Source organism: Scylla paramamosain, chromosome 19 (genome assembly GCF_035594125.1).
Source record: "Scylla paramamosain isolate STU-SP2022 chromosome 19, ASM3559412v1, whole genome shotgun sequence".
Taxonomy (NCBI): Eukaryota; Metazoa; Arthropoda; class Malacostraca; order Decapoda; family Portunidae; genus Scylla; species Scylla paramamosain.
Genome location: NC_087169.1, coordinates 2,127,501 through 2,144,341, shown reverse-complemented (window position 1 = coordinate 2,144,341; position 16,841 = coordinate 2,127,501). Strand labels below are relative to the sequence as shown.

The 16,841-nt window shown below is 40.9% G+C and overlaps 1 long non-coding RNA gene across 1 annotated transcript in view; it reads right to left on the bottom strand.

Moving 5' to 3' along the window:
• Positions 1–12,649: 12,649 nt before the first annotated feature.
• LOC135109567 (uncharacterized) overlaps positions 12,650–16,841 on the bottom strand; it is a 57,552-nt gene continuing 53,360 nt past the window's right edge. The window contains exons 4-5 of the long non-coding RNA XR_010272760.1: positions 16,523–16,685; positions 12,650–13,073 (exon numbers count right to left, since the gene is read on the bottom strand). This is a non-coding gene — a long non-coding RNA (uncharacterized LOC135109567). The remainder of the gene's footprint in view (positions 13,074–16,522; positions 16,686–16,841) is intronic.

The following is a 16,841-nucleotide window of genomic DNA, read 5'->3' as shown; positions in this document are numbered from 1 at the left end:
CGGAAAGTGAAGAGAAAGGGAAGGACAAATGGAGGAGGAAGAGTTGAAAGGGAGGGGGAGTGGAGAAGTGGAGGGTTCTAGAAATTGGGAGGAGAAGGAGGAGGAGGAGGAGGAGGAAGGACAGAAAGTTGTAAGAGGTGGAAGGGACAAAGAAGAGCAGTAAGTGAAAGAAAAAGTGAGGAGGAAGAATACGAAAAAAATAATAATAATTAAAAAAAAAGATATAAAAGATGAATAAAAAGGAAAGAAAGGAAGGTAAAATTGGAATATGGAAATTATAGAAAAGACAAATATGAAAGAGGGAAAAGAAGAAAAACAAAAAGAAGGATAGAAGACAAGAATGAAGTGCTAGAAATAGACACAGTGAATGGAGGAAAGAAAAACGTGAAAAAAGAAGAAAAAGAAAAGAAAAATGAAAAGAAAAATGAGGGACGATGGAATTGAGACGGTGGATGGAGGAGGAGGAAGAAACGTAATAGAGACAAAATAGGAAGAGAGAGAGAGAGAGAGAGAGAGAGAGAGAGAGAGAGAGAGAGAGAGAGAGAGAGAGAGAGAGAGAGAGAGAAGAGGGTCCCAGGTGCTAACAGGAAATGAACAGAATGAAATGTAGAACTGGGAAGAGAGAGAAATTAGAGGGAAAGGCAGAGAAGAGGAGGTAACAGTCCAAGATGGAGGAAAGAGAAAGGTGAAAGAGGAAAGAAAATCTAGAGAGGGAAGAGGGAAGGGAGGAGAGACAAAGGAAGATAATGTAATGGAATAAATGGAAAACGTAGAGAAAAGAGGAAAGAAAGATGGAGAAGGAAGATTAAATAATAAATAAACGAAAATCTACACAAAGGAAGGAGAAAGAAGGATAGAGGAAGAAGATAAAACAAGATAAAGAAGGGAGGAGGAACAAACAGAAGAGATAAAAGAACAGAACAAACGAAAATCGAGAGAAGGAAGGAAGGAGATAGATAATGAAAATTAAATAAGCTTCAAAATCGAAAGGAAGAAGAGAGAAAGAGAGCCTGAAAAAAAGGGAGGTAAAAATAACGTGGTAACCGAAAACCAAGAGTAAAAAAAAGGAAGGAAAGAAGGAAGGATAAAGGAAAATAAAAAAAATATGTTGAAAATCGAAAAGGAATAAAGGAGAAAGGATGGAACAAGGGAGATAAAGTATCTGGGTAAAAGAAAAAAAAAGGAAAAGAAGGGAGAGGGAAGGATAGACAAGGAAAGAAAATAAGCAATGAAAATCAAAAGAAGAAACAGGGATAAACAAAGAGATAAATTAATAATGTAAAGAGAGAGAGAGAGAGAGAGAGAGAGAGAGAGAGAGAGAGAGAGAGAGAGAGAGAGAGAGAGAGAGAGAGAGAGAGAGAGAGAGAGAGAGAGAGAGAGAGAGAGAGAGAGGATGTGCCGAGAGGAAGTGTTTGTGTAATAGGAGTGAAATACTTTCCTTCTTTTCCAGATATTTATGTTCACTTTCTGACAAGAGACAAGAGAAACAAGAAGAGCAACACACACACACACACACACACACACACACACACACACACACACACACACACACACACACACCAACTGACAAGCAAGGAGACAGAGACAAAAAGACATATCCTTTTACCGAAACTAACAAGAACTAACGGAATGTCACACACCTTTACACACACACACACACACACACACACACACACACACACACACACAATACTAGCATGTACGTAAGAGGCAATCAGCTCAACTGACCGTCTCATCTCCTGCAGAGCTCCTCCTTCTCCTCCTCCTCCTTCTCCTCCTCCTGCTCCTCCTCTTCTTTCCTCCTCCACTTCCATCCTTTGCAGTCTCTTATTCTTCATCATCTTCATCTTAATTTTCATCCTCTCTCTCTCTCTCTCTCTCTCTCTCTCTCTCTCTCTCTCTCTCTCTCTCTCTCTCTCTCTCTCTCTCTCTCTCTCTCTCTCTCTCTCTCTCTCTCTCCCCTGACTTGAGCGTGAAATTGCCACTCCGCTCCTCTCTTCTATCCTCCTATCAACTCCTCCCCCTTCCTCTCCCCTCCTCTGCTCTTAGATACGCTGCGCCCAGTGGCTTCTCCCGCCCTCTGTTGCATCACGTACAGCCAAGATGCAGGAACGAGTCATTTGGGAAGGGCAGGTAAATGGTAAATATGGAAGGTATGAAGAGGTGGTGCTGAAGCTTGGACAAAACAATGAGTCACTTGGGTTGGGAAATTAAAGGTGAGTCAAATAGTTACGTCTGCTTTTGTTTTCTTTCTTTCTTTCTTTCTTTTTTTTTTCACGCTATGTATGAAGAGTCTACACACACACACACACACACACACACACACACACACACACACACACACACACACACACACACACACACACACACACACACGTACGTTTCCGGTAACTATCACTGCCAACTTCACCATTACAAACTCCCTTCATTACCAAGCGAATTTATTAACCACCATCACCACCGCCGCCGCCACCGCCACCACCACCACTACCACCGCCGCCACCATAACCATCACCTCCAGACAGGCGCCATTGCCATCACCACCACCGCCAGAAGCATCACCACTGCCGTGTCTGTCATTTGTGTGCAGCACCAGGGAACGGACTCAGACCAAGAGGAGGAGGAGGAGGAAGAGGAGGAGGAGGATTAGAAAGGAAAACCAAACAGCAGGAGATATTTTGGTCCTCGTTAAGAGGCTGGTAGGAGGAGGACAAACAGAACAATTACGAAGACTGGAAATACCACGAAAAAAAAAAAAGTGGATAATTGAACTCTGTATTAGAATAAAAGATATTTGTCAATATGAAGAAAATATACTAAAAGGAAGCAAGGAAGATAAGAGGAGGATAAAAAAATAAAAATAAATAAAAATCCTCCATTTTTTCATTACTGCACGACAACTTAATTTGAGCCAGTATATTTGTCATCACCAGTACTTTTCTTCCAGACGCAACACTTATATGTATTTTTTTTCCATATATAATAAATTTTGTAGAATAACCTTCAAATCAACAAAATGACAGTTAATCCTTCACTTTCTTCTCCTTACAATGAAGAGAAGCTTTCAATGCACATTTTAAAATAGTAATACATTAAAATATACATAGCTTAATATTCATACCTTGAAAACCGTAATGCATTTTAAATATACATAGTTCAAGAGTGATTCCATTTTTTCCTTCCTCTTGTTGCCCTACGCCAGTGTTCCTCTTACGTGAAAAATCGTAATACATTCCTTTCATTAACAAAAACACACCCAATTCCATGTCCCTATAACTTTGACAACGAGCGGCAACTCACTCAACTAAATCCAAATTAATATTGAAACCCTCGAGTGCAGAGAGAGATCACCTTTCACTTCACCCACTCACCTCAACATTCACTTCTACAATCATTGCTCACCCACGCAACACTCCACTCTCTCAGTCACCGCAATAAACGGCTCCTCTTTTTTTTTTTTCCCCGCAGTAAGCTTATACGATCCACCACCACACAATTCCAGTAAATCACACACATTTCCAGCCTGTCCGTGTCCTGTCCGTGTCCAATCGGTTTTCAAAAGATACATCAAAATCACCATGCTTTTTTTTTTCTCAGATACCCTCGCTTCATATTCACTGGCACTCAGTGATACGTTCAGTTATTCATCCACTCATAACTATTCACATTTACTCATTACACTTCGCCCTCTTTTGGATAAGCCTTTTTTTGACTGCTAAATTCAGGGAATGGCGCCTCAGTGGGTTTCTCTCTCTCTCTCTCTCTCTCTCTCTCTCTCTCTCTCTCTCTCTCTCTCTCTCTCTCTCTCTCTAGTCCAGTGTTCGCAAAATGCACCCAAGTTTATCTCTCTCTTCCCCCATTTGCGTTTATTTTCCGCGGCTCTCACCTCCTCTCACCCCGCCCCGCCCCGGCCCGCCTCGTCCCGCCCCTCCTCCTCTCCACCTGAAGTCTACAAGAGCAGGGGAAGGAAAAAAGCAATATTAGCACTTTCCGTTTCCTCACCTGCCTCCGTCCCCTCCACCCCACTCTCTTTTCGCCTCCCCTTCCTCCTCCTCCTCCTCTTCTTCTCTACCATCTCTTCTTCATCTCGTCTTTAAATATTCTGTCTTTCTTATCTTTTTTTTTCTATCTACGTGTGTTTCTTCGTTTCTCCTTTATCTTCTTCCTCCTCCTCCTCCTCCTCCTCCTCCGTTTTTTCTTCCTTCTCTTCCCTACATTTTTCTCTCCTCTTCACATCATTTTCACTCATAATAATTCTCAATTTTCTTTTCTTGTTTACATGTACTGTTTTTTTATGTTTCTCTCCATCATATTTCTTCTCTTCTCTACTGTCTTTTTTTCTTTCATTTCCTTTTCACATCTTCTTTTCTTTTCTTATCCATGAGCTTCTTTTTTTATGATTCTCCTTCTCTTCTTCTTCTTCCTCCTTCCCCTCCTCCTCCTCCTTCTCTTTTATTTCTCTCTTTCGTCCTCCTACTCAGATCATCCTCATTCTTCCTTTTTTTTTCCTTCATGTCGATTTTCTTTCCCTCCTCCTCCTCCTCCTCCTCCTTTGGTCATCACCTCTCTTTCCTCCAATAGAATTCTCTCCCGCATCTCCTTAATTTCCACCTTTCCTTCTAGTCTCTACCCTTGGAATCCCTCCCCGACCCTTCTCCTCCTCCATCAACATCCCTCTTCCTCCTTTCCTCTCAATCTCTATTTCTCTTCGTATTTGTAATTTTTTCCCTACTCCTTCTTTTCCTCCTCTTTTTTTCTTTTACTTATCTTCTTCACCTCTCTTTCTTACATTTTCCACTTAAGATTTTTTTTTTACTCTTCTCACCAAACGGTTCTTCTTTTCTTGTTCCTGTTCTTCGTCATTTCATATATTCACTCTTGATCATCATTTTTAACTTCCTTTCCTTATGCTCTCCATCTCTGGGTCTTCTCTTTCACACTCTCCTTCAAAAAACACAACTTTCTCCTCCTCCTCCTCTTCCTCCCCCTCCTACAGTTTCCAGCCTTAGATATATTCCACCTCCTTCAAAAGCAGTTCTTCATCTTCCTTCTCCTCCTACAGTTTCCAGCCTTATATATATTCCACCTCCTTCGAAAGCAGTTCTTCATCTTCCTCTTCCTCCTACAGTTTCCAGCCTTATATATATTCCACCTCCTTCAAAAACAGTTCTTTATCTTCCTCCTCCTCCTCCTCCTCCTCTTCCTTCTCCCCCAAATATTTACTCCGATGACAAAAACTGGAGGCGACCCGTTTGTTCCTCTCCTCGACTCTCCCTTTGGCCAACAAAACGAATCACTTGACACACACACACACACACACACACACACACACACACACACACACACACACACACACACACACACACAGTTGAGTCATGAGCTGGTTTGCTTCTTCGGTTAAGACGACTGATAAACAGAGAGAGAGAGAGAGAGAGAGAGAGAGAGAGAGAGAGAGAGAGAGAGAGAGAGAGAGAGAGAGAGAGAGAGAGAGAGAGAGAGAGAGAGAGAGGTGTTGTGTACAGTGTATCCGTTACGAGTTTATCTTTATTTTGCAGAGTTTTGTGTGTGTGTGTGCGTGTGTGTGTGTGTGTGTGTGTGTGTGTGATGAAGGATGATAAAAATGTCAAGCTTTGGGTAACAAAAAACAAAAAAAAATCTTTCAAAAGCATAAATAAATAAATAAATAAATACAATAAAAAACAAATAAAACAATGAAAGAAAATAAAGAGGCAAATAAAAATAAAATAATAAATAAAGGCTTCCTTCTATGTCGTAATTTAAAAGAAAACGGGAGGAGAATGGAAAGAGACAGAAGCCAATTTATTTATTTATTTATTTTATTTTTTTTCTCTCTGAGGTGTGTTGATGTTCCTCTTCTGAAACACCTCAAGTCGTAAGCAGGATGAAACAGAGAAACAAAAGAGAATTGCAGACTTTACGAGTAGAAAAGAAAAGAAGAGAGAGAGAGAGAGAGAGAGAGAGAGAGAGAGAGAGAGAGAGAGAGAGAGAGAGAGAGAGAGAGAGAGAGAGAGTCCTAACATAACTTACATTAAAAGCGCTATGCAAAACACGAAGACGCCTATAAAAACTAAATAAATAAACAAACAAATGAAAATAATCGAGAGGATATATTTTCCTATTTGTAGGTAATGCAACGCTGAAAGGACGCAGTGGAACAAAAGGCAGCGTTCAAGAATATGCTGTCACTGAAAAACATTGTGTCGAACAGCGCTCAAATACACATAAGAGTTACAGTGTTTAGAGTAAAGGAATGAGAGAGAGAGAGAGAGAGAGAGAGAGAGAGAGAGAGAGAGAGAGAGAGAGAGAGAGAGAGAGAGAGAGAGAGAGAGAGAGAGAGAATGTCCTAACGTAAAATAATATAATACAAATCAGAATTGTAGAGATAAACGGTAGAAGGGATGAGAGAAAAACCTAATTTAACCTGAGAGAAGCTTAATTCAACCTGAGAGAAGCCTAATGTAACCTTAGAGAAGCCTAATGTAACCTGGGAGAAACCTAATGTAACCTGAGAGAAGCCTAATGTAACCTGAGAGAAGCCTAATGTAACCTGAGAGAAGCCTAATGTAACCTGACATAAACACTCATATTTCCTCTGTGGACTAATGGCGAGGCGAGGAAGGTGTGTGTGGATTTGAACTGAAGTGAAAGACGAGTGATTTGAAAGTGGTATCTCAAGAGTGGCTGTTCTTTTTGTCACTTGGAATGGAAGAAAGGGACGTGAGGCTTTACATTATATGAAAAGAAAGTTGACACTAACAAACTGGAAGTGTTAGTGACTTTTGGAGGAGTTATTAATGTAAGGAGAAGAAGGTACGAGAAATACAGGTTAAGTCAACGGAAAGATAAACTAAAACAAGACAGCGGCCACAGACATACCAATCCAACAAGGTTTTACTTACTCGTTTATAGAATCTCAACTTCGCTTCCTTGATTCTCACCTCAGCAAGTGTAATCACAAGCCAATCACCTACACAAACAAGCAACTTCCCATATGGCCTCCATACTTATCTCTCACCTGACAAGCTTAACTACTTTACCTGCACTCTGATCACCATTGCATCCTAATCACTCACAATCTCACGACTTACACATTAATTCCATCCACTGAGTAATAATTTAACATTGTTTCCATTAGCAAACTCTTACCTTCACTCCTTCACGCCTCCTTCAGCGTCCCGCCACGAGTCCTCCACTCCTCAACCTCTCTCTCTCTCTCTCTCTCTCTCTCTCTCTCGCTGCTGGTGGTAACAGGGCCCGAGCGCGGACGACAGGCTGGAAGAACACGAGACAATGATCCATGTTCTGAAGCACTTCTGCGCCGCACCTCCACTTAACAGATAAGACTCGAAATGAAATTGCACAGGTTCTCAAATATATCTTTATGGTTCTAGTGACAGACTAACACGATCTCTATATTATTAACAGGAGAAACGCATTTGAGAGCCCGGCTAATCATCTATGTGGCATTTGAAAAAAAAAAAAGTGGTGAAACAGCACAGCGTTACAGAGTACGTATGTAGCTGTACTCGTAATGCAAGTTTGTTTTTTTGTTTTGTTTTTTCTATCACAGTTATTAACATGTGTGCGTTGGTATGTGTGCTGGCTTGTATAAGTAAAGTTATAGATTTACTAAAAATATCGTTTTTTTTTCGTTTTTTAGTTTGTAGTTAACGAGTGTTTGAATGATTGTTAATCTCTCTCTCTCTCTCTCTCTCTCTCTCTCTCTCTCTCTCTCTCTCTCTCTCTCTCTCTCTCTCTCTCTCTCTCTCTCTCTCTCTCTCTCTCTGTTACTACTAATACTACGACGAACCGAACACTACTATTACTACTACTAGTGCTACTACATCTGAATTAATATATATATATATATATATATATATATATATATATATATATATATATATATATATATATATATATATATATATATATATATATATATATATATATATATATATATATATATATATATATATATATATATATATATATATATATATATATATATATATATATATATATATATATAGAGAGAGAGAGAGAGAGAGAGAGAGAGAGAGAGAGAGAGAGAGAGAGAGAGAGAGAGAGAGAGGAAATATTTGTCACTTTTATAAATGATGCGTTATCAGATAAACTTGGAAATTTACCACTTTAAGAATTAACACGTCAGTGACACACACACACACACACTCTCTCTCTCTCTCTCTCTCTCTCTCTCTCTCTCTCTCTCTCTCTCTCTCTCTCTCTCTCTCTCTCTCTCTCTCTCTCTCTCTGTGTGTGTGTGTGTGTGTGTGTGTGTGTGTGTGTGTGTGTGTGTGTGTGTGAGAGAGAGAGAGAGAGAGAGAGAGAGAGAGAGAGAGAGAGAGAGAGAGAGAGAGAGAGAGAGAGAGAGAGAGAGAGAGAGAGAGAGAGAGAGAGGAAATATTTGTCACTTTTATAAATGATGCGTTATCAGATAAACTTGGAAATTTACCACTTTAAGAATTAACACGTCAGTGACACACACACACACACACACTCTCTCTCTCTCTCTCTCTCTCTCTCTCTCTCTCTCTCTCTCTCTCTCTCTCTCTCTCTCTCTCTCTCTCTCTCTCCCTGTGTGTGTGTGTGTGTGTGTGTGTGTGTGTGTGTGTGTGAGAGAGAGAGAGAGAGAGAGAGAGAGAGAGAGAGAGAGAGAGAGAGAGAGAGAGAGAGAGAGAGAGAGAGAGAGAGAGAGGACATGCATGGGTGGGCACAAGGAGTAGTAGTATTCATACACGCCAGAGTGAGCACCGCAACTAGATCTTTTTTTTTTTGTGTTGTTTTTCCCACTCTACATAAAGTGTAAAGATCAAATGACTTGGAACATTTCATTCCACATTTCCCTTACTGCATATTTATATGTAAGATTTACGCAGGCAGTTACTTATTCTATTTATTTGTTTATTTTGTTTACTTATTTATTTATTTTTGTCAACGTTTCATATTTCAATTTTGTTCTCTTGGATAATTAACAAGTAGAGCTTCCACATTATGTTGACAAAATTAGTAGTGTCAAATTAAAGTAACATTGTATGACGCTAAAATAAAAAATAAAATAAATAAATAAATAAATAAAATAAAAGTGCTTATTGCTTGCTTGGATGCTGCACAAGGTAATCTCTTATACTAACTGTTAACGTATCTTGTGTGGTGAAGACTGGTGCTATTGCATTGTATGTGTTGCAGCTGTTTACATGTGAAAGCTTTATTCATACAGTATATTACAATATATATTTGTATCTTTTGCTTAATTTCAGTATGTCTGTTTGAATAACTTTAGCTTATTACGAATCTTACCTTATTACTAATTTGTTCCTGACTCTTGGACTTGTACCAAACAGGACGTATACCAAAAAAACTTTTTTCTATCAGAAATACAGAGGGTGTCCGAGTTACGAGGTAACGAGTTATGAATGTTCAGAGATACGAGCAGTCTACTCGCAAAATGAAACTGTGCTCTCGATATTGTTCTCTTGGCTAGCCTGAAGTTCAAATGTGGCACTATGCGCCATATTTAGCTAGTATGCTGCTTCGCCACTACCCACGCAGCACAGCAGCACAGCGAATAATAATAAATAAATAAATAAATAAATAAATAAATATAAATAAATAGATAAATAAAATTACCTGTCAATCCAAAAAGCAGTAAACAGCAGTCTCAAGCACAGCAGTGCAGCAGCACAGCAGCACACCATCATAAGGCACCATTGTCAACTGATGAGAGTGAAGCCAGTGCCTCCTCCCAGTACTTCCAAAATGAAAACACGTCACCAGTAGCCAGCGCTCACTACCTCTCAGAAAGGAACATCGCTCACCCATGCAGGTGGGGAGCATGTGCATCACCCCCAACCTACACCGGCAGTTCCCACTCTTAGGCCACCCCCTTTATTCCCAGTCTCCTCCCCCTCCTGCTTCCCATTCCTCCCCTGAAACCTACGCCCGCATCGCCTCGACCCCAGCAGCGAGGCCTCACCAGGGTGTTGGAGGACCACTTCTCACTCGTGGGGGGGTCAACACAGATCAAATGTAACAAGGCCACGTCTTTCGCATCCTGGACAACGATTAGTCTCTAATTCCCGTGAGAGGCACACAGTTCCCCACTACACACATTACAACCATGCAAAACATGTGGCTAACTATTCTCGCAGTTCTTACCAAGCATCAGAAAACAACAACACACACAACAAAAAGATAGGATTCTTTAACTGTGGGGAATTTAATCACATGCAAGGAAGTTGTAGATTTGACCATAAACTCCAGTGCCAACAATGCCATTCCCTGGGACATAAAAACAAACTTTGTAGTTACTATCGTTAAAATCTTGGCGATGACGAACCTGCCGCTGTGAACTCAAAGAAGGATTCGCTAATTGTAGAACATATTAATGCACAACCATTGATATCAAGTTTAGATGAAGTAAAGTTATTGTTAACCGACAGAAGCATTGATGCTTTGTGTGAGTGAGACATGGCTGCATGCAGACACTCCAGGTGGTTATGTTCACATTGATGGAGATATGGTATTTAGATGTGACAATGGACGAGGTGGTGGTGTCTGCATGCATGTAAAAAGTACTTTAAATCCTTCTCTCATTATACTAGGTGTGCCAGGACAGGTAGGAGTGGAAGACGTATGGGTTCAGATGCAATGCAGGAAGCTGCCTGCCATTGTCATTGGATGTGTGTATCGACACCCTAAAGCTTTAGCCTCATCCTTTGACAACATACAGGAGGTTTTCAAGGTGGTGTGTTTGCGAGGCAAAAGTGTTTTTATCTTGGGTGATTTTAATGATGATATGTTGATATAAGGAAATAGAATTAGCAAAATAATAAGAGATAAGTTGATTCAGTTTTATTGATAAACCCACAAGAAAAACCTGACATTGAGCTACTCTACTGGATCTTATTATCACTAATAAACCTGAGGTAGTTTTATCCCTTGACGTGGTCCCTCAGTTAATTGCAGATCATGATCTCGTGTCCGTCGCTATAAATGTAAGAAAACCTCGCAAAATACCGGTGATAAAAAGCCTCCCTGATCTGAAGCACTGTGATAAAGATACTTTCTGTTTGCTGCTTTTATACAATGTGTATTGTATCAATAATGTGTTTTTAACTGACGACCTTAACAAATAAGTGTATATTTTTAATGAGGTTTTTAGTTTTCCTCTTGATGTGTGTGCCCCTGTTGTGACTAAAGCTGTGAAAGGGCACACCAGCACCATGGATGAGTGGCGATGTTCGTGAGGCAAAGGAGGAACGTAATAGGTTGCAAAGAGAGTTAAAAGTCGGTACAAATAACGTTGGATTGAGGGAACGTTATAAAGCTGCTAAAGCATATCAAAGCACTCATTAATACCTCTAAGGCAGAGCATTATCAAGGTCGTCTAAAAGATTGTAAAGGAAATATCTCTGCAACATGGAAAGTTACTGAGGAAATTATTCCTAATCAGAAAAAAAAAAAAAACATGATACTCACAATTTTGGTAACGTAAATGAAAAACTGACTTCAATAAATTCTTTTCAAATGTTGGGGAGACTACTTTCAGACGTTCTCAGGAAGAACTAAGAAGTGAAGGGGTAGTAGTAACTGTTCATCATCCTCAAGTAAATACCATTAAAGTGAACTCTGCTTGTAGACCTGAGCCCGTGGACGCTGACACCCTTATCTTAACCGTTAAAGACCTCGATGTAACCAACTCCATCGGGTCGGACGGAATAGCATTAAAGTTTGTCCGGGATGCGCTCTGTGTCACTGTCCTCTCCTCAGCTGTATCATCAACATGTCCTTGGTGACTGGCGTGTTCCCCGAGTCATGGAAACATGCACTGGTTGTCCCCCCTGTATAAAAATGGTGATCCCGATGTTGTAACTAAACAATGGTCTCATGTTTAATTCTTGCAAGACTCAGTGTGTTTTTATAGGTAATCGCCAGCTTTTATCTCACACTCCCCAAAACACGACTGTGAATGTTAATGGAAATGTAATACATCCAAGTAAGCACGTGAAAAACTTGTGAGTTTGCTTGGATAGTTACTTGCTTTTTGACGTCCATATTAATGAGCTGAAAAGGAAAGTGGTGGGTATTTTAATGTATGTAAGTTGAATTAGTGAAAACCCAGATAAGGACAGCAGGATCATGGTGACACAGGCCCTTGTATTAACCTTAATTAACTGTTGTATTAGAATATGGGGACTACAAATGATGCATTAATGTCTGGTGTGCAAAAGTTACAGAATGCTGCAGTAAGGGTTGCCATAGGTGGAGTTAAGAAATATGATCACGTGTCTCCATTTTATAAAGAACTCCAATGGCTACGAATAAAGCACAGACATGTTTTACAAGTGGTTACAACAATATTTAAGATTTTACGAGGGTTTCATCCAAAATAGTTTTTATCACTATGTAACAGGCAAGCCATCACCAGTAGCGTCACAAGACACAGGCACAGGTTGCTTGTACCGGCCACCTACACACACACTGCTGATAGGCGCACTGTCATATTGGGAACCACAGTGTGGAACTCTCTCCCGCTCTCCCTCACACAGGACACATCTATAAACTCTTTTAAGGCTTGACTTGAAAAAAATAAAATAAAATAAATAAATAAAATAACCAAAAATATATTTAGTTAGGTTTGTTTCACCTTGATGTTTTCATTGTAAGTGTACCAGTGTATGTACGTTAACTTAGCATTTTTGTGGTGCATCTATTATAGACGAGTGATCCTCAACTTTATTGTATTTACATTGTTAAATATCACCGGTATTAAATCATATTTGTATACTTGACTACTTGTAAAATGTGTAACAACCACTTTGGTGGATAATAAACAATTTAATCTAATCTAATCTAATCTCTCTCTCTCTCTCTCTCTCTCTCTCTCTCTCTCTCTCTCTCTCTCTCTGTCACAGTGGTGGAAGATATTAGAGGTGGGTGTGGGAGAGGCTTGTTTGAGATTCCAAGTTGTGAGCGCCGCGTCCGTATGACAGCATACAAGCTGTTTTCTCTCATGATGCCCCGACATGGATCTGTAAAAATTAGGTTAGGTTAGGAACATGTTAAGTTAGGTTAGGAATGTTTTTTTTTTAAGCTTCCAGTGACAGATTAACAAGATTTCCGCATTACTGACAGGAGAAATACTATTTCAGTATGTTGTTGTGTAAGTCATAGGGTTTTTTTTAATGGTGTTCTTATGGTTCAGATTAACAAGATATCTGCATCATTAACGAGAGAAACACCTTTTTAACGGGTTGTAGTTGCAAGGGTTTTTAATGTTTTTTTTTTTTTTTTTTTTTTTTTTTTTTTTTTTTTTTTTTAGTATTGACATCATCCGCGTCACCGCCCCCGCAAGACAGATGACGGCGCAAGCAGTCTGGCCTCCCAAGACAACCCTCATTCAGCGGTTGAGGGTCATGACACCACACGCGGAGCTGAAACCATCCCCTTGAGTGTCGGCCCAACACACCACTCACTCTGGTGCCAAGGTTAAGAGTGGTGACTGCCTGAGTGGCGCTGCTTCCCTCAGTGCCTCGGTGGTTAGTGGCGCAGGGGAGCTGACGGACACGCTTTTGTAGGAGTGAGTTTCCTGAGTTTCTGAAGCGAGATATAGACCTTATAGAACGTAGATATGTGTAGCGCACCGAAGATAAGGCGAAGCGCAGGCACACAGCAGGCAGACAGCGGGAGACAGCAGCAGCAATAGAGTTGTGGTGCCGAGGTGTGGCACACTCAGATCGCGGAGCCATGAAGACAGGCGGGTCGCTGGTCGCTTTGTACTTCGTGGTGTTCGCGAGCAGTACTTCGTGATGTCCTACTGCCTTCAATGTCTCCACTGTAGTTGTGTCAAAGTATTGTGTGGTTTTCCATGTATTTTCACGTGTTTCATGTGTTTATTCGGTGCTTGATCAAGATGTGAGAAACGGTACTCTCTGTGGTCCTTCGCATGCAGTGACCCTGTGTGTTATTATGACTTGTACTGTGTTAATATTACTTCATTTATTACGCGGTAATCAAAATATTGTATGTTGTGTGTGTTGATACAAGTGTTTAGTGATGGAGAGTGAGCGTCACTGTGTTACGTGTGGCTCTAAATGAGTCCTCCATATTATCTGAAACAATGTGTAATTCATTGTTTAGTGTACGATTTGCCTCATTCTATTCACTTGACTTGACCTGAACACTGGAATAAGTTATCATGTGCAGTCATTGCTATTAGCTTGCATGTGTAGGCACAACCTGAGTATTTGCAAACCACTAAGAGAGAGAGAGAGAGAGAGAGAGAGAGAGAGAGAGAGAGGTTTCTATAAAAGCATGGCTGCATTATTGCCAAACACTTCCGTGGTGACGCCTCCTCGCCTTGCAGGTTCTCGCAGGAGCCTCAGACAGCTTGTGCCGGGATCTTTTCACTGTAACGTGGGCTGTAGCGGCGGCGGGGGACAGGTGGCGTCTGTGAGATAAATAAACAGAGGTGACACTCAGCGGGAACACGGCTCCCCCTCACCACCTCGCCTTCTCGCCTCCTGGCCAGGGATAAACACTTGACGCTAAACTTGCCCACCACAATATAGTGAGATGGAGCACTTGTGTGTGTGTGTGTGTGTGTGTGTGTGTGTGTGTGTGTGTGTGTGTGTGTGTGTGTGTGTGTGTGTGTGTGTGTGTGTGTGTGTGTGTGTGTGTGTGTGTGTAATCTGCAATACCTGCATTAATTTTTTCTCCTTCACTTCTTTCAGGTGAGCCATCTCTTCTATCCTTGGTAGTTACTTGTGTCTTGCCAAAGGCACTAATGGAGTCACTTCATCCTGTCAACTTTCCCTAATACATCTCAGTAACCTGCAGGTAACCACTAAGTGTCACTGAGCCACAGCATTCATTCTTGCCCGTCGCCACTGCTGTCTTACTGGGTCGAGTCCCTCAGTCACTTCATTCCTTGAGAACTCTCTTACTCTGAGATCTAAGGCATTTATCTCTTCTTTGCTTCTTTCCACACATCCATACCCATTGTAGCTGCTTACTACACAATAACAAGTCTGTTTAATATACAAACAATTCTTATCGTCTTCACATCTCGTTAATCTGTGCCCTTCATTCCCGCCAGCTTCTCTTGCTCTCTCACTGCATTCAAGTTCCCTATAAAAATTATGAGATCTCTGAGGAATGTCTCTCTTTCACTGCCTTTTTTACTCGTCCATCCTTTCATGTCCCCCTTCAGTTATCCATCACAGCCCCTTCATCTTCTGGAAGTCTACAGTGTGTATCAGAAATCTCTAAGGAGTTTCTCTCTTCGTCACTTCTCTTCACTCGTTCAGTTCCTTCATCCTTCGCGGTGTCTCTCGTCTTACCATTAGTTACCCATTGCAATCTCTTCACCGTTGAAAACTCTACAAGTGTGCAAACAATTCCTCTCCTTGTCTTCCTCTCCACTTCTTTTCTCTCATCTCTGGCTGGCCTCTCCTACTCTCGTGTTAGTCTACTACACTCACTTCATTCCGTCAAATTTCTCTACTGAGTATTTGGAATCTGCAACGATCTTCTCTCTCCCTCTTCACTTCCCTCCACCCGCAGGCTCAGAAGGTCTATTGCTCATCAGCTGTTCCTTTCTTATATCTTTACTGCATTGACTGACTGACTAACCTCACTCGAAGCTTTCCTTTCCTCTCCCTTATTGATTTTTTTTTACTCTGACATCACAAGTCACCCAGTATTCTTTCCTCGCCTAACCAGGGCCGTTTCTGGCATCCTGGCGTCTCATGCGAAGGGCTTCTTGGTGCCCCTCTGTCGTGGAACTATGATAGATGGATTCCCAGCCCTCTAAGGGGGTTACAACCACTCCTTTCACATTTAAGTGTATCAATCTAGTAAATTTTGAGAGGAAAAAACCTGAATTCGTAAATATGATAGGCTACTTTCTTCAACGTGATTATACACAAGACACAGTAGCAGTGTCTCTTCAAGTTTAGCAATTACAAAGTACACTAATATAACAGAGATAAGAATGAAAATGTGAAAAGTCTGCGAGATGAACAGACCCGAAGCAAGATACCATAGTCTGCCATGAGAGAGAACGACAGGAAGCCTTAACCGTGAGAGAAAACGAAAAGTAAAGGGCACACACTATAAAAATTACCCTCCATGTTATATCCTATATGTAAAGGTATTATTTCTATAACTATTGAAATATGTGTAGAAAAAATAAATAAATAAATAATAATAGATAAAAATTTGACAACTGTTTATCCTAATCACGTACAGTAATGCACAGACAAAGCTAAACTCAGCAAAGCCTCTCCTTTCACTTACTTCCATTGCCCCAACAAGACACTTAACATGTAGCAATTTCCCTTTCCCACAAACATTCTACCATAACTGCATCTACAATTGCTTACACAAACCTTTCTGCATGCCTTTTACTTTCATCTCATGGGAAACCTGAACTGAAAACCTTTTCCCCACGTATATTACTTTTCTCAAGTGTATTTACCCTTATTAAGAACACTAACTGCTTAGCATGTCAAAACTCCGCCAAGCCTCGCCTCTCGCTTGCTGTCTCCTCCCTGCATCGGACAGACGTGTCAGCGCAGTGTTGCTCAGGCACAGGGGAAGAGCGCCGAGCTGTGCGGTGTCGGCTCCTCTGCTGATCCAGCCTGTCAACATGCAGACAATAAGTCCCCAAGAGAAGGCTAGATCTGCATCAGCCAGCAGTCCACTCATCACCGCGAATACAGTACGACACTGACAAAGAATGAAGTGTACGTGAGGCCTGCATATCAATGAAAGAAATCACCCGTGGGCTTAAGCAT